The sequence below is a fragment of the Eptatretus burgeri genome, chromosome 13 (assembly GCF_056783735.1).
Source record: "Eptatretus burgeri isolate ZD-2024b chromosome 13, Ebu_testis_v1, whole genome shotgun sequence".
Lineage (NCBI taxonomy): Eukaryota > Metazoa > Chordata > Myxini > Myxiniformes > Myxinidae > Eptatretus > Eptatretus burgeri.
This window is the reverse complement of record NC_140973.1, coordinates 54,022,065-54,047,462: the sequence shown is the minus strand read 5'-3', so window position 1 is coordinate 54,047,462 and position 25,398 is coordinate 54,022,065. Positions and strand designations below refer to the sequence as shown.

Here is a 25,398-nt window from a genome sequence, read left to right as displayed (position 1 = left end):
CAATCAGTGATCAAATGCAAGATGAGACAGCTCAAAGATGAGTGTGTTTGCGCTAAGATGTTGCTTAAAATAAGTAAGTGGAAATAATGATTGTTTATACAAGTCCTTTCATCGACAGATATGCCGTGCTCAGATCATGAGGAATGCAAAACAGTGAAGAGAACATTAGTTAAAGAATGTCAAATACAAAATCACGTGTACGTTGATTAAATATTTACCCTCTCATCTATTTCCTTTTTTATTTTTTTATGCAATGTCGAGGCTTGTATGTCACAATCCTCTTGAAGAAGTTCAGTCACTCAAAAATTTTGGCCTCACTATCAGCCATGATCTTTCTTGGGCAAACCACACTTCTAAGTTGGCCTCCAAAGACATTTGCTGTCAAAAAATCCTCCATCGTGCAAAGTCTTTCCTTGGCACACCTGAAATTTTATGGACCGGCAAGGCCTTCATCCACAGCTTGATGGAATATTGCTCTCCCATTTGGGCTGGTGCCACTTCCCCACACCTTGCTCAGCTTGATGCAGTGGAAGCCAAGGCCTTCAAGATCATTGGAATCTCAAACAATGAAGCTGAGTCTCTGGGCCTATCTCTTTCACATCCCACACAGGTGGGTTTTCGACAACCTCATTTCTGGTCTTGAACCCACTACCCTTTCTGTGCTGTCACCACAGGTTTCTGCAGGGTGGACATGGTCTGCCAGTAATTCTCTTTAAGTGAAACCCCCAAAATCCAAACTCATTGCTCATCTCCACTCACTTGTTCCTCTTTTCTCCCACTTGTGGAATCAACTTCCTCAGTCTCTTCAATCTCCTTCTTCTTTCCAGGGCTTCAGGACAGCTATTCACCACCATCTCAGGTTATCACCCAAACACAACCATGATCTTTTCTTCACCCATTAGTCTACTGAAGCCCTCCTCTTTCTTAGTTTCCAGTTTTTACTTCCACTTCCAACATTGAGTGTTTGAATCAAATTTGAACCACTAATCCCAACTCTCTCTTCCTCATGTGGCGATTTCAATTGTCACCAAGTCAATTGGTTAGGGGTGGGCACCTCTCTCACCAGCCATGGCACTTCAGTAAAGGACATATATGACTCCATGAGACTGACACAATCTGAAAACTTTCCAAAACGGATTTCTCCCAATGGCAAATCCTATCTTCTGCTTAGATAGAAACACACACCACCGAGGCTCCCAAACATGTACCACATGCAATGCCAATAGTAGTCATGACAGAAATATCAAGACCCAATCATGTCTCTCACCTGTCACACTGACTCCTTCGTGTCTCTCCATCTTGTTCACCCCCTGAGTCCTACCCTTGCTTTCATTCTTCCCCATGTCCTTTTTCTCTCCAAGTCTCCCTCTATTTTATCCCTCCACCTTGCTGTTGGTGTTTAGAGGTAAGCTGCCCCCCACACCCTCCCCCCCCCGATCTATTTCTACTGTTATTTTCCTTCTGTTGCGTCTTGATCAGCTATGTGTCTGAGCTCCCCCACAAGCCTCGACACAGCTGAACAAAAAATCCATAAACTGTGTAATAAGACACCGTACTGAATGTGATAAAGACTGGGGTTTGAGATTGTCAAAACGATGGACATGCCATCATTCCCAACAACTCTAAATACAACATCCTGTGAGCCATTGTACATTATCGACTGTCTTCATAAGGTGGGATCGCAAAATAGCTCAGTCGTGAGCTAGTTCACCACTGACTTGCACTTTTTGTTTCATTCCCTGCACACTAGGATTTAGTTCCTGCACTGTGGAGGATACCATCTTTTCGATAGGACATTAAACAGGTTGTCCCATTTTTCTTCACATCTAAAGACTCAAGCTCCCCACAAAGTAGGCCTTTGATCATCTATTTTACTGAAAAGCTTGGATAGGTGCTGGCTTTGGTAGAAAGAGTTCTCGTTCCTTAAGATTTTCATTCTCGATGTAAGAAGCACAGACCAATTAAGACATCAGTGTGCCTTGACAAGACGTGCTTGATAGTGAGAGCCAAAAATGGGCCTCATGAGATCATCAATGAAGTGTTACAATAATGTCCACGTTATAATGACTCTGACGTGGATCCTAATGCGTGGGATTAAGTTCACATTCAAAGCACAATATCGGTCACAGTTGGTTCATGTCGGTTGTTGAACTGGCATGTAAAGTGATTTGTGACCAGCTACGCGTATACGATGCATGTGTATGGAGCGAGGGTTGAGGAACCTTGATTCTCATGTGAACTGCACAGTGCACACCCTGTGGTTGAAGGTCAACCTGTTTGCAGCTCACGTTTTGTAACCATGCACAAGTTTGACAGCTGTCAAAAATAAGGTTTATAAATATTATTACAACTAATAACTTGTATTTTAATATAAAACCAAAAAAGCAAAGAACACCTTATCCCACGTTGTCTTGAGAGAAAAGGATATAGGCAGGGTCTACAAGTAGCAAATTTGATTGGTCCTGATGATGTAAAATACTGCAATATTTTGTCAGTGCTGCAAAATGGAAGGGTTTTTGAGAGTGTCAAAAAGCCAATATCTGTTCTACAGTGTTGAAGTTCCGTTTCCAATTAAATTGAAATAAAATAAAGATTTTAAACGTTGTAGAAAAATTTTTTTTTTTAGAAGTTTACCGCTATTGATGCAGCTTCTTAAAGACCACCTTATTTATCACCTTACATGAGTTATTTGTGCCTGTTATTTGTGTCCTTTATGACATCCTTAAAAACAGTAAGTTTCCTGCTGGGAATGATTTTCAATTTTATTTGACTGCCAGACATGCAGACACTCCTCTGTGAGTGTGTCTGAGTGGCAGACACTCCTCACTCCTCAATGCACGTGTTCGATCAGGACAAATTCAGAGCTAAAGTACTGCTAAACTGCAAGTTCGTTTTCCGATTCATGTGGTTTTTTTTGTATCCATAGTCGAGGCTCGTGGAAGAGCGAGTACACTGAATGTATCAGGATTTAACAGGACAGAAGAAACAGTAAAGAGGGGGAGGGGGGTCGGAAATGCCAACAGCAGATTTGAAGGCCAAGATCGATTGTCGGGTCATTTCGGTGGAATCTGTGACCTTTTGTTTCCTTCCAAAATGTTATGGTGGATTTGGCTACCTTTGACACTTTAGAAAAAAATTAGCTCCTATGCACTTCTCAAAAATATTGGCAAAATCTTCCAGAGTACGAAATCCAAAATGGTTGCTGACGGCCAGAATGGCAAAAAGATGAATCACATCTTTTGAACCAAATACACTACAAGCATGAATGGGGTGTCATTTTCCACTGATTCTAAGGTGAGAAATCCAATGGGATGGTCATTTTATAGTTTGGAGGTCATCTTCACCTCGAAATCCAAGATGGCCACTGAAAAAACATAAATGCAATACCTTCAGAATCAGATGAGTTATACTGTATGTATGAATGAGGTTTCGTTCTCCACCAATTTCATCATGATAATAGTAGGATTATTTTGCACTTTGGAGGAACTCTTGACCTATAAATTTGTGACAATAATGTGTGAATTTTTTCACTTTCAGAGGTTAACATCAATACAGTCTACATTCAGGATAGCGATCCATTCATTGCAGGTAGAATGACGCGCAGTCAAGAGGAATCTTGGTAAGTAAAGATAAACTGATGTGTTGATCATAAACAGCTGTGAATTAAAGTTCGATATGACACATATGGTGCATGACAATGAAAGATATCTTAAATTGAAATAACAGGACAACACTTACTTGATTCTCCATTTAGTGGTCGTGCAGAATTGTATACAAAATTGTCAGGGTGATCGCTTCGATATATTGATATGAGGAATTAACGTTGGTATGTCTTCTTTACAATTCAGGAGCAGAATGCTTCGTTGACATCATTCTCTGGAGCAACTCTTCAAATCTAGTCATGCCCAAAGAGCAAAGACAGTGTACTATGAGAGGATTCTGACCCAGTGCATCAGTATGAAACAGATGATTAGCTGATGTGTGTGTTTGTACGTGTGGAGTGTGACAAGCACCTCGCCAATCCCCAATGGACACAGTCAACACCAAAGCATGGCCTCCAACACAGAGGTCTCGGCCTGGTGACTCTGTCAAAGAGACAAAGATGATATGGTCATCACCAGTTAAACATCAAACAGGAACCACCAATCCATATTTCAGGCTTATTTGCCCTCAACAGGATTGTATACCAATAAATATCTAACCAATGATGACCACATTAGTCGTTTATACATCAGATACACCTGCTGACTGTTATAGTGAGCATCGCTGCAGATTATGTCTCACACGGTAAAACTGCATAATCTGCACAGAACAACTACACAAGTTTGGACATGTCTACACATCTTTTGAGTGGGAGAAGGGGCCAAATGGGCACCATATGCATAGTTCATGCTCTGCAATGCTGTCAAGCAAAGATCATCTTTCCAGGGTTGAACAATGCCGAGAGAAAGAGAGGAAGGGGGGCAGGGGATAACACTGATGTTGTTGAAATGGTTGAACCCCACGCATGAACCCAGCACTTCAAAAAAGCTCCACTCTAGTCCAGGTCCCCTACATGAAAATAATTTTTCTTTGTGGGGCATGAAAGGCCCTGATCTGAAGCATGAATATCGAGCCTATAAGCTGCAGCTCCTATCAACCACAGATGCATGGCATAACTTTAGGAGACATACAGTATTTCTAAGGGATGAAACCATGCGAGATCGAATCTCCACATTGATAGTTGCCACCTCCAACCCATTTGCCACAGACATTTGCAATCATTGAGGTTGCTGGAGAAAGTATATCAGTTATAAACTGTTCACAGTCGAACATCGACAACATCTCCAGCATGTCAATTTCTGAGAAGCGCAGTCGATGTTCTTAGATCATGTCCACCAAGTAATCTTTGCAGACCATGACCTACGCACACTACAAGGTCTCCTGACTGAATACAAGCGCATTGTATCCAATTTCGGCCATTATGCTGTTATCAAATCAAGCTATTTGAAAAAGCTTCTCAGGAAAGAATTTGGGACAAGCATCGAATTCCATGAACAAATTCAGAAGAATGTGAGTGAACTCGTCTATCATACTGCTGCAGAGGACTTGTACATTGAAGCTGCAATATCTTCCTTATGTGTCAGCAATGAGCATCTGGTCAAGAATGTTGCAGGATGGCTTCAAGGACAGGTCCTGAACATCAAGACAGGACCATGGCCACCATCCATCAATGAGCAAGAGAAGGAAGAAGACCTGAATGAGTTGCTGTTGAAATTTGTCCCTTGGATGAAACACCCCAACAAGTCCAGTATTGATGACAGCCCAACGGTCCGTTCAATTGTGTTGATAATGACTGGCTATATATTACTGGAAGGCACACAACATTTGAGGCAAACCTGCGCGTATCTGTGATGCTGCATGGATTGTCCAAGAGTCGTGAGATTGTTGACATGATGCACAAGGATGGTGTGGGGATCAGCTGCAATGATGTCTTGCTGCTTCGAGATTTCTGGATTCTCAATGACTTACGTAGATGGCTAACATGCCCTTTAGAGATTGCAGAAGGTAAGCCAGCGATAACAATTGTTGAATGATGATTTCAAGTGTGACATCTTGACTGGAGCAGACCAACCACATCACGAGAATGTGATGTTCATGCAGCTGGAGCCTTTAGAAAACCTGCCAATTGTTGGTGAAGATCGTCCAGTTGCAGATGTGAAACTTGCATCCTCACTATCTACAACTCTTAAGCAGCTGGGACCCTACATGCAGCAAACAATACCATTTTTCAAGATGGCAGTCATCTTGGATTTATAGGTCAAGATTACCTCCAAAGTGTAAAATAACCCTCCCATCAGTTTTAACACAATGAAATTCATGTAAAATGACAGCTCATTCATGCGCATATAGCTCATCTGGTTCCAAAGGTAATGCATTTATGGTTTTTCAGTAGCCAACTTAGATTTAGAGGTGAAGATGACCTCCAGACTATAAAATCACCACCCCATTGGATTTCTCACCTGAAAATCAATGGAAAATGACACCCCATTCATACTTGTAGTGCATTTGATTCAAAAGATATGATTCATCTTATTTCCATGATGGCCGTCGGTGGCCATTTTGGATTTCGTGCCCTGGTGGATTTCGCCAACATTTTTTGGAGGTGCATTGGATCTTATTTTTTTCAAAAGGGTCTGAGGTAGCCAAATCCACCATAAAATTTTGGAAGGAAAAAATTGTCACTGATTCCATCAAAATGACCCGATTAAGAGGTGGACTTGAATAAACAATGGGTGTGGGGAGGAATGGGGCAGGAAAGGACAAAATGGATACAGAAGGAAGCTCACAGGAGGGAAAAATTGGAAGTTTGAAAGAAGAAGGACTTGAGGTAGGGTGAGGTGTGGGGATTAGCGAGGGGAGAAAGGTCATGGTTTTGCATAGGGGATGATTTAAGATGGTAGTGAACAGCTGTCTTGAAGAGCTGGAGGGAGAATGATGAGAATAAGGAAGTTGGATCCACAGGTGGGAAAAATAGGAATGAATGAGTGGAGTTGAGACGTGATCCTAGATTTTGATAGTTTCATCAGAAGAGGGTCAATGATGGACTGCATGTACCCTGTAGAAACCTGGGGGGAGAGGATGGGGGGGGGGGGACAAAGCATGGAGAGAGCAGAAGCTGCAAGACCAGAAAGAAGACAGAGACCACAGACCCATTTGTGATGGCAAAGTGATAGGCTCATAGACTTTGCTTCATCTTGGGAGATTCTAATGCTCTTGAAGGGCTTCATTTCCACAGTGTCAAGCCGAGCAAGGTGTGAGGCAGGTGAGCCAGTCCTGAAAGGAGAGCAGTACTCCATCAAGCTACAGATGAAAGTCGTGTCGGTGGATAGGAGTTCAGGTGTGTTGAAGAAGGACTTTGTATGACGGAGGATGCCCAGTCGGCGGCTGGCTTTGGAGGCCAACTTTGAAATGTGGTTTGCCCAAGAAAGATCATGGCTGATGGTGAGACCCAGGAGTTTGAGAGACTAAACTTCCTCAAGAGGATTGTTTGAAAAATGGGTACCATAAGCATAGTTCACCATTACAATACGGTCCTTTTGGAGAGAGATAATCAAATGGAAGACCAAATACTGCATTGGTGTCATCAGAAGGAACCCAAATAAGTATAGAGCAAAGATGGAGTCATCAGGAGGAACCTGGATAGGATTTGGGTTTCAGCTATTACTCTGTCCTCAAACCCATCCAGCCTCCAGGTGCAGCAAGTGAGCCTTACAGAAAAAATGCTGCAAGAATTAACTTCTTCCTTGACAGATAGATAAAGAAAGAGAAATAAAGATTAAAAGCGATAAAATAAAAGAAAAGGGCAAGAATTGGAATGAACAAAGAGAAATGTGAAAAAGTAGAAAGAAGTGTGAAAGGAACAAAGAACAAAGATGTCAGGAAGAACCCGAACAGATATATTTCAGCAGTTAGTCACCAGACTCAAACGCAGCAACATGTACAAGCTACCAGCAGTCCGTCAGCGGAGAAGCACAGTCCACAGAGCATCAGGCTATGGTACAAACATAATCAAATGGAAGACCAAATACTGCATTGGAGTCATCAGAAGGAACCCAAATAAGTAAAGAGGAAGAACCATCAAGAAGAACCTGGAGTGTGAGTTATCATAGTGAGTGAGAGTCACCGACACAGTCAGTAAGCCGTGTGTGGAGTTGGCTTTGGATTCCATAGGCAGACAGTTTGGAGGGCAGGGCAGGATGCCAGTCTGTATCAAAAGACAAAATCAGGAGATATGTCCAGAGAGATGGCCCTGATCTCATGTCTGATATTGAGGGTTTCCAATCATTGTTGGGTGAGTAGAAGCAGCATGTCCAATGTAGAGTGACCTGGTCTGAATCCAAACTGGTGATCTGAAATGAGGCTGTTGGAGAAAAAGTAAGATTTCATATCAACTGTGATCATAGATGCCATGTCCTTGCTGATAGGTCTGTAGTTAAGGGGATCAGTTTTTGCATCTGTTTGTGTAATGCAGTGATGTTGGCTGATTTCCAAGCAGATGGAAGATGACCAAGGGCAAATGATAGGGTGAAAAGGGCAGGAAGAGCAGGTGCAAGAGCAGCAGAGCAGGTTTTTCATACACATGAGCTTATGCCGCCTGGTATAGTTGCAGAGTCAGAGTCAAGGGTTGAAAGAACCTTCTCCACTTTCTCGGGTGCAAAAGACACAAAGTTCAGTAGTTGGGTACAACTGGGAAGGATGGGTACTGAGACTGAGGGGCTGTGGAAACAATATTTGGAAGCAAACACAGAATTGAGGCATTCGGCTTTCTCACAAGTGGAGTCGGCTGTGGTGACATTTGAAGAGAGGGAAGGGATGGAAGGGGAGGAACATACTCCAGGGACAGACCTAATGAGGTGCCATCAGGTTTTATAGGAAGGAGACAAGTTTGAAAGTTCAATGTTGAGGTTGGACAGATACTGTTTTCTGGCTCTCTGGAGAGTGGACACAAAGTTGTTGCAGACTTTTTGGAATGCACTGAGATTGCCTTTGGTCGGATTTCCCTTCCAAGAAGTGAAGGCAAGTTTTTTAGAGTAACTACTTCACTGCAAGATTCAGTGTACCATGGGCTTGAATAAGGGTAGGATAATGGCAGATGAGATGGGATGAATCTGAGCATAAAAGAGAGCAGGATTCTGTGGAAGAATTTCCAGGCTGAGTTAACATCAGGGACAGTATATATTATGGAAGACCATTCCTGAAGTGAGATGGCTGCTTACAGTCCTTGGTAATCTCAACTGAGTGAATTGTCAGACTTGCCAACATTTTGACAGCTATCTGAGAATAGCCAGAGAGAGCTGTTGACTTTCACAAGAATATGATCAGATGAACCAATTGGACAGAGGAAGAGCAGGAGACATTTGCAGGGAATTTGTCATCACTAATTTCAGAAGGGAGGATTTGCCATTGGGAGAAATCCGGGTGGGAAAGTTCACAGATTGAGTCAGTGCCATGGAGTCACATAAGTCCCTTATTGAAGTGCCATGGCTGGTGAGAGAGGAACCAACACCCAACCAATTTGTATGGTGACAATTGAAATCGCCATATATGAGGAAGTGGGAGTTGGGATGAGTGGTTAAAAGTTGCTTCAAGTTGTCTGACAGAGAGATATAGATAGAGTCGTTACTGTTTGGAGGACGGTACAACACGCAAACAAACGAGGGGTTGGAGCGGTTCCAATTACTTCTGATTTGTGTTCAAAATATCACATTAAATATGTGTCCACTGGGTGAAAATTAAGTTGTTCGTCAATCATTAACTGATGTTTGTAGATGGACAGAGAGACAGAGAGAAGTAACTAGGTTTTTAATCCGCTTTTCGCTTCATGTGCGTAGGGTAATACATAAAAATAACTAGGACGGGCACTCGTAGAGAGCATATACCTTCGCCGCCGCTACTGTTTTGTTCTTGGCATAGAGTGTGGGGAACAGAACAAGGAGCATTTTGGTGCTGATTTCATACGAATCGGATAAGAATTGACTGCGTTATGATAAAAATACGCACATCTGCAAGGTCATGACCCCCCTGACCTTTGACCCCCAACCGCGAGTAAGGGCAATTACGTCATTGTGTCAAGTTGCATATCACAAGATTGGGCATTAAATTCTGAACATTTTGGCATTAGTTTCATGCAAATTAGATCAAAATTGACCGCGCTATGGTAAAAATACGAATTTGACCTTTCCGTGACCTTGACCTTTGACCCGATCGCTCCCAAAATCTAATCAAATATTCCTTGGATAATAACCCATCATCCCACCAAATTTCAAGCGATTTGGTTTCTACTTTCTGAGTTATGCGAATAACAAACAAACACACACACACACACACACACACACACATATTCACAAATAAATAAATAAATACACAGCGACCAATACATAACCTTCAGCAGAATGCGAAGGTAATTACAGCATTCAAACAACTTAATGCATCACACATACATCATTGCAATGCAAGCAACTATTTTGTAAGCACTTCCTGATGCATCTGCCTGTTCATAGTGATCAAAATTATTTGTATGGATGAGAATTTTGTTACGTAACATTGCCACGATACGATTGTTTGTATTATGTGACTATTTTTCTTGGAAGCTGTATCTTCATAAAAATGTACTGAGAGTGGTTGGGGGTTATTACCCTCACCCATTTCCAAAGGGATGACGGTGTGTGTGCGTGCATGTGTGCGTGCGTGTGTGCGTGCGTGTGTGCGTGCGTGCGTGTGTGTGTGTGTCGGGATATGTCGAACGTTCTGACATTTTTGCATAATTAACACGGAGAATACTGCACTGAACAAAAAAAAACCGACAAACACTCACAGGTTTCACAGTTTTACATGATGTTTTCGGCATGGCGACGCATCAAAGTGATCTGCCAATCCGAATGGAGAAATAACTTTACAAAAAAGGGACAATCAAAATGTAGAACCTGGGACCAATACAGGCCGGCCCTCTTTGGTTGCTGCAATGTTTGTGTTCACGTCGCCATGATGTAGCTTAGCGCAAGCATTACTGACATAGATGTATTTATGTACAGATTTTTGGCTTCAACTCAACCCTGGCGTCTGGCTCTACACCTGATTATTTGAACGAATGAAATATTGGCCTCGTGTCAGCATGATGTGGCTCATGGTCTTTTGCCCAGTGCTCTGTTCCTTCGGAATGATGTTGTTTCTACTGCTGCGGGCATCATGCGGATCCTGTGAGGCTGTTGCCATGTTGGCAGGCACGTTGCGGTTGTCCAACTATACCATCGCTTGGCAGAGTGAGGGCTACTTTATCGCCTGCACTGTTTTGTTACAATCGTAATTAACTCGACACAGCTACGACTGCGGTAGCTCTTGGCTTTATCAAAGAGTCTTTGATACATCAAATAGCATGATTGCGATGCTTATTATTTTAGAGTGCCTATCTATTTATTTCTTTATGTAAATTTATTTAACAGTGAGTTCTGGCTCATGGATGAGGCTGTAAGAAAAACTCTGATACAATGGGACACAGTGTGTATTGAGAACATTATTAGTCAATGATATTATGCATCAATGTGTTGGCAATTAATACTATTGGCCAATATAATCGCTGCCAGAGAAGATGTCTCAATGGACCCCGATGTCCTGGTACACCCCAGTTTCCCCGACATAAAATTGTGTGGAGGATAAGAACATTAAGAGCCGACAGTGTACTTTTTTACCTGGACTATAATGGCATTAAGAGACAAGAGACAAATAAACTCAGTACAAGGGATTTGTACCTGGGATCCCAACATCATGAGATAAATGCTCAGACAGGAATCACAAACAGGCCATTCCCATTGGAGAATCACTCTCCTGCTTATTTGTTGTTCTTTTGGGAGGCTTTGAAGGTTCAGTGTTTTACTTTTATTCTCTTTCCTCTCGCAGGGAGGGAAGACATATTATTTGCTTCTCTTTCTTTCCAACAAATTACGATCACACACCATTCATTTATCTCTGAGCCAATCCTCATCAAATTTGGCATGGAGAAACCTTAGTTCAGCATACCGAGACCCCAAATTGCACGTTGGATGTGCCTTGGTCCAATACAGCCAGATCCAAAATTTGGCATGGTAGTACCTTAGTTCAGTACATCCAAACCCCTGCTGTTGTTTCCTATGCAGCCTATGGATGCTGGTTGCATTGTTTTCTAGAAGCGCAGCTGTGCCACTGATGCTGTGCCCCTGTTACCAGTAAGCTGGTTCTCATTTTGCCGACCTCAGAAGGATGACAGGCTGAGACAACCCACCTGGTGTTGATTCAACGGCTCGACAGGGGTTCAAACTCAAGACCCTAAGATCTTAAGCCAGCCACCTTAACCATCCAAACCTCTAATTTTGAGGCACAATCCCTTCCTTGGTCAAGGGCATCCGGCGTAAAACATGTGCCAAATCAATATGCGGATCATACGGATGATCCGCTGTGGCGACCCCAAACGGGAGCAGCCGAAAGAAGAAGAAGAAGAATCCCTTCCTTGGTCAAACACACCTAGATCCCATGTCTGGCATGGAGGTACCTTGCTGGAACACATGCATATACCAAGTTGTGCACAAGGTACCTTGGTCGAGTGATCATCCTATAAACCCAGACATCCTATATTTAGCATGGAGGTACTTTGATCCAGTACACTTGACCAAACATCACATATTTAGCCATTTTTATGTGTTTGAGTTGATAGAGATGGGATTTGGTACAAAAGGTATTTTTCACACAGTGCCGATATGGATGCAGATAAACATACGAGATAAGTCTTTTTGGGGATTACAAGGTGTCAAAGGTCAATATGCTGCATTTTGGCCTGTAATTCAGAGTTTAACCAATCCTGATAAAACTTAGTAAAATGAAACTTTCGCAGACTAAAAGCAGGTAAACATTGGTTTGGTGTCTTGCTTTTGATTTTAAAGGGGCCAAAGTGGATGTTGGTTGGGTGTGGGTGTGTGGAGGACCGGGGGGGGGGGGGCTGGGCGGTGACACATCGCATTAGTGTGTGAATGCGATTGTAGCTTAAATTATGTTCACCAATTTTTCTCACATAATTAAAAAGTTTAACCAGTAGTCATTTACCAATGCATTACAATTAGCTAACACCTTTTCCCCAAATCAGGCTAATTATCCAATGTCATGCTCAGAAATAGGTTTGAAATATATGATAAGCTGTTGGATTAAAAAAAAAGGTGACATTTTACAGCAATGAGAAGCAAAATAAAAACAAAATGCCACCAAAATGTCCTGGTACATGGTCTATTATTTCTTCCACGGCCCTCACTTTCTTAAATACCACCCGTTCATCACTCCAGATCAATGCACTGGGGTTCGTCTGGTTCAACAATGCAGGTTCATCTGGTTCATCTGATTCAACAATACCTAGCACACAAAATGCCATCCCAGAATGTGCATTGCCACTTTGTATTATACACGCCATGTGACCACGTCACTCACACTCTCCAGCGGACCAAGGGTAATTAGTGTTTTTAACAATGCAACACCACTGCCTCAGCCTTGAACACAGCATACATGAACCTTATGAATAAGCTTAGACCCTTTCCAGTGGCAATTAACAATAGCAAAATATAGCAAAGCTACAACAGTTTATTGACATGTTTCTCTATTCATTAGTAAGTTGTCAGGGTATCGCATTAACTAAAATAAGGCAATTCTATGTAGATATATATATGCATGTATGTATGATCATTATATGGGAGCTTGCTGAAGAGTTATGCCTTCTATTCTTTTTCTCCAAAACTGATAAAGATATTCGAATGAAGCAAAGACATATACGAACATCAATCTCTATTTGACCATGGTGCGTATTCATTTCTGATCATAATCACCACTGCGGCCTGAACATTTTTACCAACGTTCAAGTGCTGTAGTTTTGTGATGCTGTCATGATGGAAGTGTGTGCGTCCTGCTGACTTAACCTGTGCTTCACAGCAGCCTTGACATCACTGTCGGAAGAAAGATGTTCTCCACGCAGGTGTTCCTTAAGTTTTGGGAAGAGATGAAAATCTGACTGAGCCAAGTTGTAGCTGCTGAGCCTTTGTGGAAGTACTCCATTGACCATCTCTTACTCTCAGGATCATAAGGGCACACCAACTCTCATATCCAGTCATCTGTCTCATCTCCAGTCATCCCAACTCCCATCCCCAGTCATCTGATTTCCAGTCAGTCATCCCAACTCTCATCTCCAATACTTCACAGCACTGACAACGTCATGCTGCCCTCTGCCATCTTTACAAATATAGTACTGAGCTATTTAGTGTAAGAATCATGAAACTTTGCACCCAGTGCCAGGAAAAACAAAGATGCAGACTGTGATTTGTTTCACTCATGGATCTTTTTCTGTTTTGGAGAAAAATAATAGGAGGCATTACTTTTCAACATATCCTCATATGTATGTATGTATGTATGTATGTATGTATGTGTATGTATGTATGTGTGTATGTATGTATGTATGTGTGTGTATGTATATGTGTGTATGTATATATGTATGTATGTATGTGTGTATGTATGTGTGTATGTATGTATGTATGTGTGTGTATGTATATGTATGTGTGTATGTATGTATGTATATGTATGTGTGTATGTATGTATGTATGTGTGTATGTATGTATATGTGTGCATGTATGTATATGTGTATGTATGCATGTATGTATGTGTGTATGTATGTATGTATGTCTAAGTGTGTATGTATGTATGTATGTATGCATGTGTATGTATGTATGTGTGTATGTATGTATATGTGTATGTATGTACGTGTGTGTATGTATGTATATGTATGTATGTGTGTATGTATGCGTGTATGTATGTGTGTATGTATGCGTGTATATGTATGTGTGTATTATGTATATATATATATATATATATATATATATATATATATATATATATATATATATATATATATATATATATATATATATATATATATATATTGTTACGGATTCGCGCCCGCCGGCGTGCTGACGGCCACGTAACTCGAATCGCGGAACGTCGCCCACCGGACGGACAATCCAGTCGTGACCCTCTCGGACTAACGCCGGGAACCAGTCACGGGTGGACCTTTCGGTCTCACCGCGATCGAGCCAATCAGCCCCCGCGTGGGATAGGGTTGCTCGCCAAATTCGACCTACCTAAGTACCCACGCGGAGGGTAGACCGGGCGATCGCACCTCGCCGCAGGTCGACTTCGGACACGGGCCACTTAAGCGACCCGTTCCGTACTATCGGGATAACCGAGCGGTGTTATCGTCGGCCTCGACGGTTCGATTAATTATCGGGCGTATTCAGCCCACTACCAACCCTTTACGTGAAGCAAGATGAGGATTCAATGAAAGAAATGACGAAGCGAAGCGGGAAACAGTTCAACACAAAGCACATTTATTCGCGATGAACGGAAAGCACACATATTCAATTCCACCAAAAGCACATAGAAAAGAAAAACACAATGCAATTTACACAAAAAGCAAATGCGACAATGCAGATCTAATACCGATTACGCGAGCACACGGCAACACTTATACAATTTTACTTCACAGACGGCGCCGACAACACATACCCAAAACCAAGGAAAAGAATAGAGAACCCTCAAGGATGAGGCGGGCCTGAGGCCGAGACCGGGTCGGGCCTACCCGTCTGGTGATGAGACGCGGAGCGGCGATGGTGCCTCAACTCCGCGGGCCTCGCGGGCAGTGTCTGGCAGGGGGTGGGAAAGGGGCCCCCTTGGTCGCACTATCTCAGCGCGGGGGGAAACAGGAGGGGGGTTGCTGATGCTCGGGGTATAAAGGATTCCTACTCTGCCTCGAGTCCCGCGACGAGCGTCTCCACCTCGGCCAGGTCGCGCCGTCGGCCTCCCTGGGGTGCAGCTCCCTGCACGACGCGAGCACCCCCTCGTCTGCCCTCGCCGCCTCTCCACAGCTCCGTCCCCTCCGCTCCGACTCCAACGCACACGACGACGACCAGCTCCTTCTTGCTTCTTCTTCCCAACTCCACCGCCCGCGAAGTCTTAACTCTTGTCCACTTGACTGACGAACACGGTCGCTTATATAAGCCCCGTGGCTTCGCTCTCTCATCTTTGACCCCCTCCCTTCGACCTTTCACCTCGCTCCCCATTGGCCCGAGAAAAAGTGGGCGTTAATGCTTTTTGATCCATAAATTTGCATATATCGATCGCCCTCCAACGCCCTGGCAGCGGGGCCAAATCGCCCCTCGCTCACCGATTGGACGGAACAAAAGTGGGCGTGTGTCGTTTTTGATCCGTTTTTGAAGTGGAAAATCCGTGGTTTTGTACACGCTGTTCGGCGCGCGCCCTGCACGAGTCCAACACCGGTACCCACAAGCGGCGCAAGAACGGTGGCGATGCGACGGTTGCGAGGTGTGACGTGAAGCGGCGCCGCGGTGGGTGGTTGATGTTGTGGTTGTGGTGGTAATCATGGCGGTTGGTCCAAAATAAAGATAGCAAAAGAAAAACGGCTATCCTGAAGAGTCGCAGCACGCATAAATGACACGTATTCCCACTAGACAACGGGTTTGGGCCTAACTACACATGTACTTACCGAGATATCTCACCTAAGGGACCTGAATGGTGGTTTGCGAATTTGGTAACCACAACACTACCCCCTCCCCTTTTTACAGACTCGTCCCGAGTCGTCAAATTTTCGTGTGCCATCATGTGTAGTTTTCCCCTAGTACATTTTACCTACGGATCCCTGAGTGCGACATTCATGGTATTCGTGTCCCCAAAATAATTAACCTGAGGGCTGCGTAACTACCTAAACAAACTCACTCACACGGACGACTTAAATAAAATTGCCGGCGCTAGACAGACATGCCGGGGGCGCACTCATATTTACAGTACATCTTACCTTAACTTACAAATTTTACACTAAACCATGGCCCAGGATCAATGAACTCTGCAAAAGAAAAGCAGTTAACAGGGAGCCAGGCTGCTCGCATGCAGTCTCTGGCTCAAAACAATGCAGGTGACAGGGAACGTGGCTGGCTGCTCACACGCAGTCCAAGGCCTTCCCTTTTGAACTGAACGCAGTGAACCACAACGGTGCATGGGCTGCACAAACGCAGTCTCCGTGCCAGCTCAAGTGGCACACGCAATGAACACAACGAATAGATTGATGAACACAAACACGGTGCACGGGCCGCCACTGCAGGCCCGTGTTGTAGCTGCCAACAGGGCAGTTCTCGCAGCTTGCAAACTGTTGCCTTGATCCTGGCGCATATGGAAATGAACAGGGGGGGGGGGCAAAGCAAAATTGAACGGGGCTGGTGAACATGGGCAGTGGGCATGGCATGGCAAAGGTGAGCAGGCAAACACAGCCCGCAGAAGAAGGCCGCTGCAGGCAAACACAGCCGGCAGACGAACTGGCCGGAACAGGCCTTGAAGCACCACAGCTGCAGATGATCCGGCCGGCACAGGCCTTGCAGCAAAACAACAGCTGCCGATGAAGTTGGCCGGCCTCCGCCTTGAAGCAAAACACGGCCAGCCGATGAAGTTGGCCAGCTTTTGCCGTTCAGTGGAGGTTGGTGGAGGGAGTGCGGTGGTGCTGGCCACTTGGAAGGCGGGCTCGGACCTACCAACCTGTCTCCCTCCCAACCTATCGCCTTTGCCTGTCACTGTACATACCCACTCCCTTAATTTGTCAAACCCCAATTTAGCCCCAACTTTTTTTTTGTTGTTTTTATTTTTACTTCCCCACTATAAATTGTCCCCTAACCCCCTTTATCGTCTTTGTTCGGCTAACCTATCCTGTCACCTCGCCTACTCCCAACCCCTACGTTCCCTTCCCGGAGGGGAATAAGGGAGAGCTAACGTCCTGTGTCGAGGCCCAACGAAGCCTCAGAATGGCCTCCCCAGAGTTCGGCGATCTATAACCAAAGTGGGTCCAGCGGCCCACAACGACAGCGAGGGGATGGATGGTGCGGAGGGGTACATCTCCTAATCTACCCTAACCATTTAACTGTTAAACTACCCCAGGGCTTTCAACAAGCGCCTCTCGCTTAAACTATTGGTTCTAACAACCCAGATTCCCGTCGCCTGTGTTGGTGTCCTCACAATTTCGGGCCTCGCCCCCCCAATTTTCTCTCCGTGCCCTCACACGGTCTCATGGCTGGGACACGTGGCTCCCTTTGGCAGGCACGACCCTCTGCCGATTCTCCCGCTATGGCACCCCCGGGCACTACACTGCCTCCGAGCCTACCAGCTCCCTAACACCGGGGAGTGCCCCCCATGGCACCTCCCCTGAAACGCACACGTGGCAGGCTGGCTTCCCAGGCCCCTTTCCGAGGGTCACCCTTGCCCACAACACTGCCCACGCGGCTAATGGCGCCCCGGGCCCCCGCACCAAGCAGGCGCACCCGTGCCCACTACGCTATCCCGGCCCCGCATGGGCCCTTGGCCTACCGCGGCCGACTAGCCTGGTGCCCGGGGTACCCACTCAGCGATACTCACCTTTCGCAGCCACGCTCCCAAGCCCGTCAACAGGGCTCCTGCACCCCTCCAAATGGGTCTCGAGCCTACTTTCCCACCAACAACAAAACGACCTCCATTTTTCAATTTGACTAACCCAGCTAACTCACTCTACACTGACCCCGGGGTCCCTTGGGCGGGAGTCACTCCTCCCCCCAATCACTCATCGCACCATGCATTCCCCATTCACTCCATACACACAGACCCGCTGGCCTCACTCACTCACCATGCACATGCTTCCACTTCACTCACCCACTCTTCAACACACACACCACTGAACTCTGCCATCCTTCTAACTACATCCCCTAACTAACTCGTGCTCCCACGTCGTCCCTTAAACTAGTAGCACGTTCCTTTTAACCTACGTAGCTAAGCTACATCCCCTCTACACATCCAAAGTCTGTCTCTGTCTCCAAAATAATCCCATTAATCAATTTCCCAGGGGGGGATTTCCTCCCTTCCTACTGGGCTCGTGAACTGGCTCGTGAACTTCCTACTGGGTCGCGTTGCTGGCCTCTCCCTGTGCCGCTCCCGGCACCGACGCGAGCACCCCCTCGTCCGCCTTCGCCGCCGTCACCTCTCCACAGCTCCGTCCTCTTCACTCCGACTAGTACCACTTCTTTCCAGCTCCACCGACGACTCTCTTGAATTCCGCACACTCAACTCTCAACTTCCAACTGAACTTCACTCGACTGACGAACGCAGTCGTTTTTATAAGCCCCGTGGCTTCGCTCTTTCACCCTTGACCCTTTGCCTCCGACCCTTCACCTCTCTTGCTGGCTTCCCATTGGCCCGAGGAAAAGTGGGCGTGAATGCTTTTTGATCCATGAATTTGCATATAGCGACCGCCCTCCAACGCCCTGGAGGCGGGGCCAAATCGCCCCTCGCTCACCGATTGGACGGAACAAAAGTGGGCGTGAGTCGTTTTTGATCCGTTTTTCTGCGGAAAGTCCGTGATGTTTTTGAACACGCTGCTCGGTGCGCGCCCCGCACGAGTCCAGCATCGGTGCCCACGAGTGGCGCCAGATGACGGTGATGCGATGGTGGCGAGTTGTGACGGTAAAGGTCGTGGCGGTTGTGGTGAAGCGGCGTTGTGGTTGGTGGTTGTTGTTGTGAAGCGGCGTTGTGGTTGGTGGTTGTTGTTGTGAAGCAGCGTTGTGGTTGGTGGTTGTTGTTGTGATGGCTGTTGAGACGTGGTTGGTGGTGGTAATAATGGCGGCTGGTCCAAAATAAAGATAGTAAAAGAAAAACGGCTATCCTGAAGAGTCGCAGCCCGCATGAATGACATTTATTCCCTCTAGACAACGGGTTTGGGCCTAACTACACATATACTTACCGAGATATCTCACCTAAGGGACCTGAATGGTGGTTTGCGAATTTGGTCAACCACAACAATATATATATATATATATATATATATATATATATATATATATATATATATATATATATATATATATATATGTCTGATCATTATAGAATCGAAAACGGTTGGGCCAATCTCCACCAAATTCTACATACGTGTTCGGCGTGCCCAGCGTCAGGTCATGGGTATAAAATAATTCTCCACCACTCTCAACTTTTTCCCATCCCTCGACGAGTGTGGGGAAATGACGCGATTTTCTCATATTCATGGAGAATAGTGTAAGTGGTTTAACCTGCAAGAGAGAGGGGATATTGCGAATGGGAAACCGCCAATTCTGAAAACAAATCCGCTCGCTCCCAGAAGGAGTGGGTATTATTTGCAGAATAATGTTTAAAACTAGTTATCATCTTGTGACAAAGTACGCATCTAAAATCCAGGTGTACTTGGGTGTTCACCAGCAATCTTGGTGTGGACACTTACCTGTTTTCCACAAAAAGCTTGCATTACTTTACAAATTCATTATCACGGGTGCTTTCCTCATCAAGCCTTTGTGCTTCGTCATTCATATCCAGCTAACTTGAGATTTATACATTTCGCTGTTAACACACCATTAGTTTGTCTGGTTTTCCAAGAGGCGGTTTTCTTGGTGTTATTTGTTTCTACCATAATAAATAACGAAATGACATCTGCAGTCTCTGTATCTATTCTGACATTCGCTGCTGTCAGTGTGAGAGAATCACGGTTCAACAGCTACACCTATAAATTGCTAGGTTATTGCCAGCTGGGACTTAATGCAGAGCAAGATGCGGCAAATCTTCAACTCGGCGCTGTGACCTCGGACGTGTAATTACAGGGGGATCGAAGGCAAATCCGCTTTCCCTGGACTAATCCTGGATACTGGACAGGCATCAGTAAACCCCCACCATTCGCAGGCATCTGCTTCTGTCTCACAAAATGTTCCTTACTCCATAAACACAGTTACAGCCTTTCTGACATGGAAAAGTCAGAATTATTCATCCGTGATAGCACAAAAGCTTATCAACCTGGTTTGGCTCAGGAATCCATGCCATTTTGTAGGACTGTTAAGCGAAAAACCAGACCAAAAGGACATTGCTGGTTCAAAATGACGGAATGACACCGATAGGTGAAAACAGTAATGCCGCTTGGCATAATGGCACCACACCTTAGCCTGAAGAAATATCTAACTCAAATGGGCTGCTGGGATCATTTCTTCCATTTACTGGCACAGTTGAACAGGACCTGAAACCTGGAGTCATATAGCACATGTTGGACACATTAATCTGAGAACAGCCCACACACCGGCATTTACTGGGCAGCCATTGTCTCATCCTCTCGATTTACAATGGTCCGTTTGTTTATTTTTTTTCTTCGGGTTTGCTATAGTGACGTATGGTTGGTAGCATGAAGAACCAGAGGCTTCAGGTAGATTATTGTTCTGGGAAATAGACGAGCACATATGGCCACAAATAAAGAGTTCAGACAAATGGACGACAGTTCGATCACCCGCTGTTGCCATTTTTGTTTGACTGATTTTTAAACCTTCTTATTGGCAGCTGCCGTTAGGTCAAATGAGAAAGACTTAGAACTCCAATTTTGTTCTCATACATTTTTATAAGAAAATGTGGCATGTATTTCATCGTTCTGACATTAGTGTAGGCTCGTGTTATCACTTAAAAACTGGGAAGGTTTTTATTTTATTTTAAAGATTTATCTAAGGCTCATGGAGGAATTTGAACATAAGGCACACGTATGACAAACACTACTCGACATCAGTGTTCTTTTCATGTAAATTACAAGGGTAGTGCAAATACATACAATGGGCAAATACATATGTAGATGTGATTTGAACCTGCGGGTTCTGTGCATCATGAGCAATTGGTTCAGATTGGAACACCAAACGTACCACAACTGGGATGTGAGGGAAACAGACCAATGTCAGATGGATGGAAAAGCAAATGACATATTATAATGTTGCATGGACCAGCCATCTGAATACCTTCAATTCCAGAAGTGTGAAGAGAGGTAAATCTTGGAGTAATGAAGATGATAGATGGAGGATTGGGCATACAGCATCACTGCAAGTTGCCTGTATTGTAGAGTGGGGAGAAGCTGAAAAGGATATTCAACAAAAGGGAGGGACACATGAGAAGAGAAGGTCAAATAGCTTAGACTTGAGAAAGTTGGATAAGGAAGAGGTGAACAGATTCACATAGATGCAAGCCGACGAGACTTGAAAAATAAAGAAGAGAGAAATAATGTGTATCAACTGTCACGTCTGGCCATTTGGCAGAAAATGGTCATTATACAATAACCATTGTTTATTTCAGCATTTTCTCAGTTGGTATATAGTTGTAGGTGGGACTCATATATTATGAGCATTGCTTTCAGCTATTTAGGTAATGATTCACTTTCTGATTTCATCATCGAGTCAGACTCCCACAGACCGCTTGATAATATCCCCATTTGCAGCATTGTTCAGCAGAATTGGAAACGACGAACTAACACGATGCGCTGAAGCCCTCTGTGTGAATTTGATCGTACAGCCTTTGACGAGGGAGCAGTAAATGTTAATTTGTACTGTGCTTTGTGTTAAATGCATTTGGGGTGTGCTAACGCATGGTCCTAAAACCTCTATTAATGTGTTTTTGACTCCTCAGCTTCTTGTTCTGTCAGAACATGATGGATGGCAAGCAATATTCTCTGCATCAGCAATTTAGGTCCTCCAGAGGGCCAGGTGGCCAATTTATTTAGTCCCCCTGTGCAATTTAATTCTTTAGTTCAAAACCCAAGCAAGCGTGAATGCAAACAAGCGCATGACTGCTGTGTATCTTGTCCAATTTAATTTCAGGTTTTGAATTTTTATTACTTCCTCGGCCAATGGAGCACCCCTCACATCTCACCCCTTGCAGCCATTTACACCATGCAAATAATCATCCACATGTACATATTATTGAATGAAGGCCACCCAGCCCAGCTCCTAAAAAGCCCAAGTCCGGTCACGGTGAGCCTCAATCCACGCAGGTAAGGAAGGTTCGCTCTAAAGTTCAAATATATTTTGATTGCTCTGATATACTGTCGGGAACTCTATACAGTAGGATGCACAGAAGATCCAATAGGTGGCAACCAATATAGAGTCTTGTGAATTACGTCATTAACTCCTACATGCTACTTATGGGGTTTACCGCAGTTGCTGGCAGAGAATGGCTTCATCGTCTCGGCATTTAGTGTCTGCTAAATTTGGAGCTTGATAGCCCACAAAGGGCCATAAAGCCAAGGCATTATGAGAACCAATGCAAAGCCTGATGTTGAGATTGAGATTCAAGTGCATTCTTGGCATTAACGGGTGATTTTAGTTCCTCATACGATTATCCACTTCCTCAATTTATCTCTTACATTAGTTTTACAGATTAGTGGATCCAAGAAAGTTCACTTATACCTCTTTGATATGACGGCGGATCATCAAACCTTGCTTCGTACTTGTTTCCTTACTTAGTTCACATCATGTTGTGATTTTTTCCTCGCTTTATTTCAGCTCTTGAAAATATACAACACATATTCCTTTAAGTATGTTTCCTTGATTTGTATAATGGTTGTATGTGTAGTTTCAAAGCTAAAAATGGGCTCGAGGGGACTTTGCAATCGAAAGGCAAGGAGTTGCCAGTTGGAAGAAACTCCTTTACCCTGCCCATAATGCTCAAACTTCAGAGCTTATCAACGGAAGCCCTTGTGCCCAACTCTTATTATTTTCTGCGATATTTTCTCACCAGCAGATCTGCCTTACAAACAAAACCTGGAAAAGGCACTGTAACCTAAAGCTTGAAACAACTTTGAAGTACTTGCACACACAACAATCCACACCAAAAATACTGGGAGAAAATGATGCCACTTATTTACCCTAATTTTTTTAAGGTGTTTCTGGATGGATTATTCGATATAATGTTTATCCTCAGAACAAATATTGCAAATTTTATACAACGAGCAAGTTGCCTGTGCCCACATGGGATTCTGAATGGGGTAGTGATTATGGCGACAAAAATGCAAATGGCATCTTTTGTCATCGAGCCGGTAAGCAGGGGTAAACAATTCGCATGTATTGCCACATCTGATGCAATTTAAATGCTCTAATGGCAGTGAGGTACTCCATTTGAAACTGTTTGTTCGATATATGTAGCTTTTTGATGCTGAGGGTCCATAATAACAATTTGTGTTGGTGTCAAAGCCAATGACCAATTGCAAATTAATAGAAGGAATAATGCCCTTTTTCTGTTTCATACCTATTGAGATAGACTTCGAAAGGGGAGAAATTATTGGTGCTCTCAGGGCAACGTGTTAAGTGAGCAAAACCTCAAAACTTAAGTTATCGAGAAGAACAGAATCCAAAATAACGGTGTGAGGAAAAGAAATAAAAACATCTACAAGCAAGTCTAACAGTAATCGGAAGTGCGTGTAAATTAGATAATCGGGATGGACGTTTGTTGTCAAGGATTGTGACAAAAAATCCCAAGAAAACAGCTGCATAAGTGGTTGCAGGATTGAAAACACACCTAAACTGAATACACACCATAACTAGAATGGCACTCAGTAGAGTGCATACCTCCACCAGGATGACGAGTTCATGTTTGTATCTCACTTAAAGGCCAGATCTGGATCCAGACCTGAACCAAAATCGAATCGGCTTGTTCTTGTCACCAACCCAACCCATCCACCTACTTTTGTCATTACTCGTCCACAATTTGTTGAGCAATTGTGCTACATATCGTTTTTTGGCCCTATTTCTTATGCGGTTCAAAATCACTTAAAAAACTAGAGGATGTGGATCTGGATTTGGATCTTCAGCAAAATTGAATGATTTCGTCCTTGTCGCATACCCAACCTCTCCACCAAATTTCGTCCAAATATGTCTGCAACTTTTTGAGATAGCCTGTTCACAGACAAACAGACAGAAAAACAGACAGACAGACAGACAGGTGTAAAAACATAATCTGCATTCACCTTCGTTGGCGAAAATAGCAAAACAATTTGTCGTTAGTTGCATTAAATGGAGTTTCATGGCAGAGCTGTCCTACTCAAACCCTTAATTATGAAAATAAATATGTTATCCTGCAAAAAGTGATGCAGGGAACACAAGGACTGGACTATGGAGCAGTGGAGAAAAGTAATGTCAGATGAGTCCTCCTTCACCTCATTTACAAAAAATGGTGGAGTCTACATTTGGAGGCAGCCAAAAAATGCCTACAGCCGTGCTTTAGACTTCTGGTTACAGGTTCCTTCTCATGTGATGCTGGTTTATGAGTTCCTCCCTCCAGCTCATCAAAGCTAAGTTTTCCGGACCAGATACGTTGTATTTAAATGTTTTATTTTAATTCCTGTGTTTCCTGTTGTGTTTTCGTTCATTTTCAGTGCCAAACCTTCCCTAGTGGTATTGAATTGTCCAATGTGTCCCTGTTAAAGTCCGACTTACTCATCTCGGGCATGCCTGTCAGCATGTTGCTTCTGTCTCTATTTTGACCACAAATGCTTTGTTAGATCTTCGTGGAGGATCTCCAAGTCTTACTCACGTTGTTATTCTTCATATTCTTCTTGTGGACTTTTTATATCCTCGTGGAGGATCTCTAAGTCTTACTCACGTTGTTATTCTTCATATTCTTGTGGACTTTTTAGATCCTCGTGGAGGATCTCTAAGTCTTACTCACGTTGTTGTTCTTCTGCTTGTTCTTGTGGACTTTTTTGTTTCACAGCCTACAGTTTTCATCGAAACTTGGCATATATATGTAAAAATACCCTGCGCAGACAGTAACCATCTCCGATTTTGAAAATTCCTCCTAGAAAAAAAAGTTATGACGCCAAAATATCTCCGCTAATGGAAATCGCCTAAAAAATTATCTCCAAAACCAGGCAAGCTTTTTGAATTCTGTTTGCGGGAATCGAACAGGGCATTATCAGAGATGAATTACCGCACATATGATACATCACTATGACGT

At 44.0% G+C, this 25,398-nt stretch overlaps 1 long non-coding RNA gene across 2 annotated transcripts in view; it reads right to left on the bottom strand.

The window, feature by feature from the left end:
* Positions 1 to 25,398, bottom strand: part of LOC147014500 (uncharacterized) — a 106,659-nt gene that overhangs the window by 38,108 nt on the left and 43,153 nt on the right. Inside the window, exons 2-4 of one of the 2 annotated variants that reach the window (XR_015050449.1) lie at positions 21,414 to 21,526; positions 4,014 to 4,085; positions 3,735 to 3,895 (exon numbers count right to left, since the gene is read on the bottom strand). This is a non-coding gene — a long non-coding RNA (uncharacterized LOC147014500). Of the gene's footprint in view, positions 1 to 3,734; positions 3,896 to 4,013; positions 4,086 to 21,413; positions 21,527 to 25,398 lie in introns of those variants that run through there. The other variant, XR_015050448.1, reaches the window with a different exon arrangement.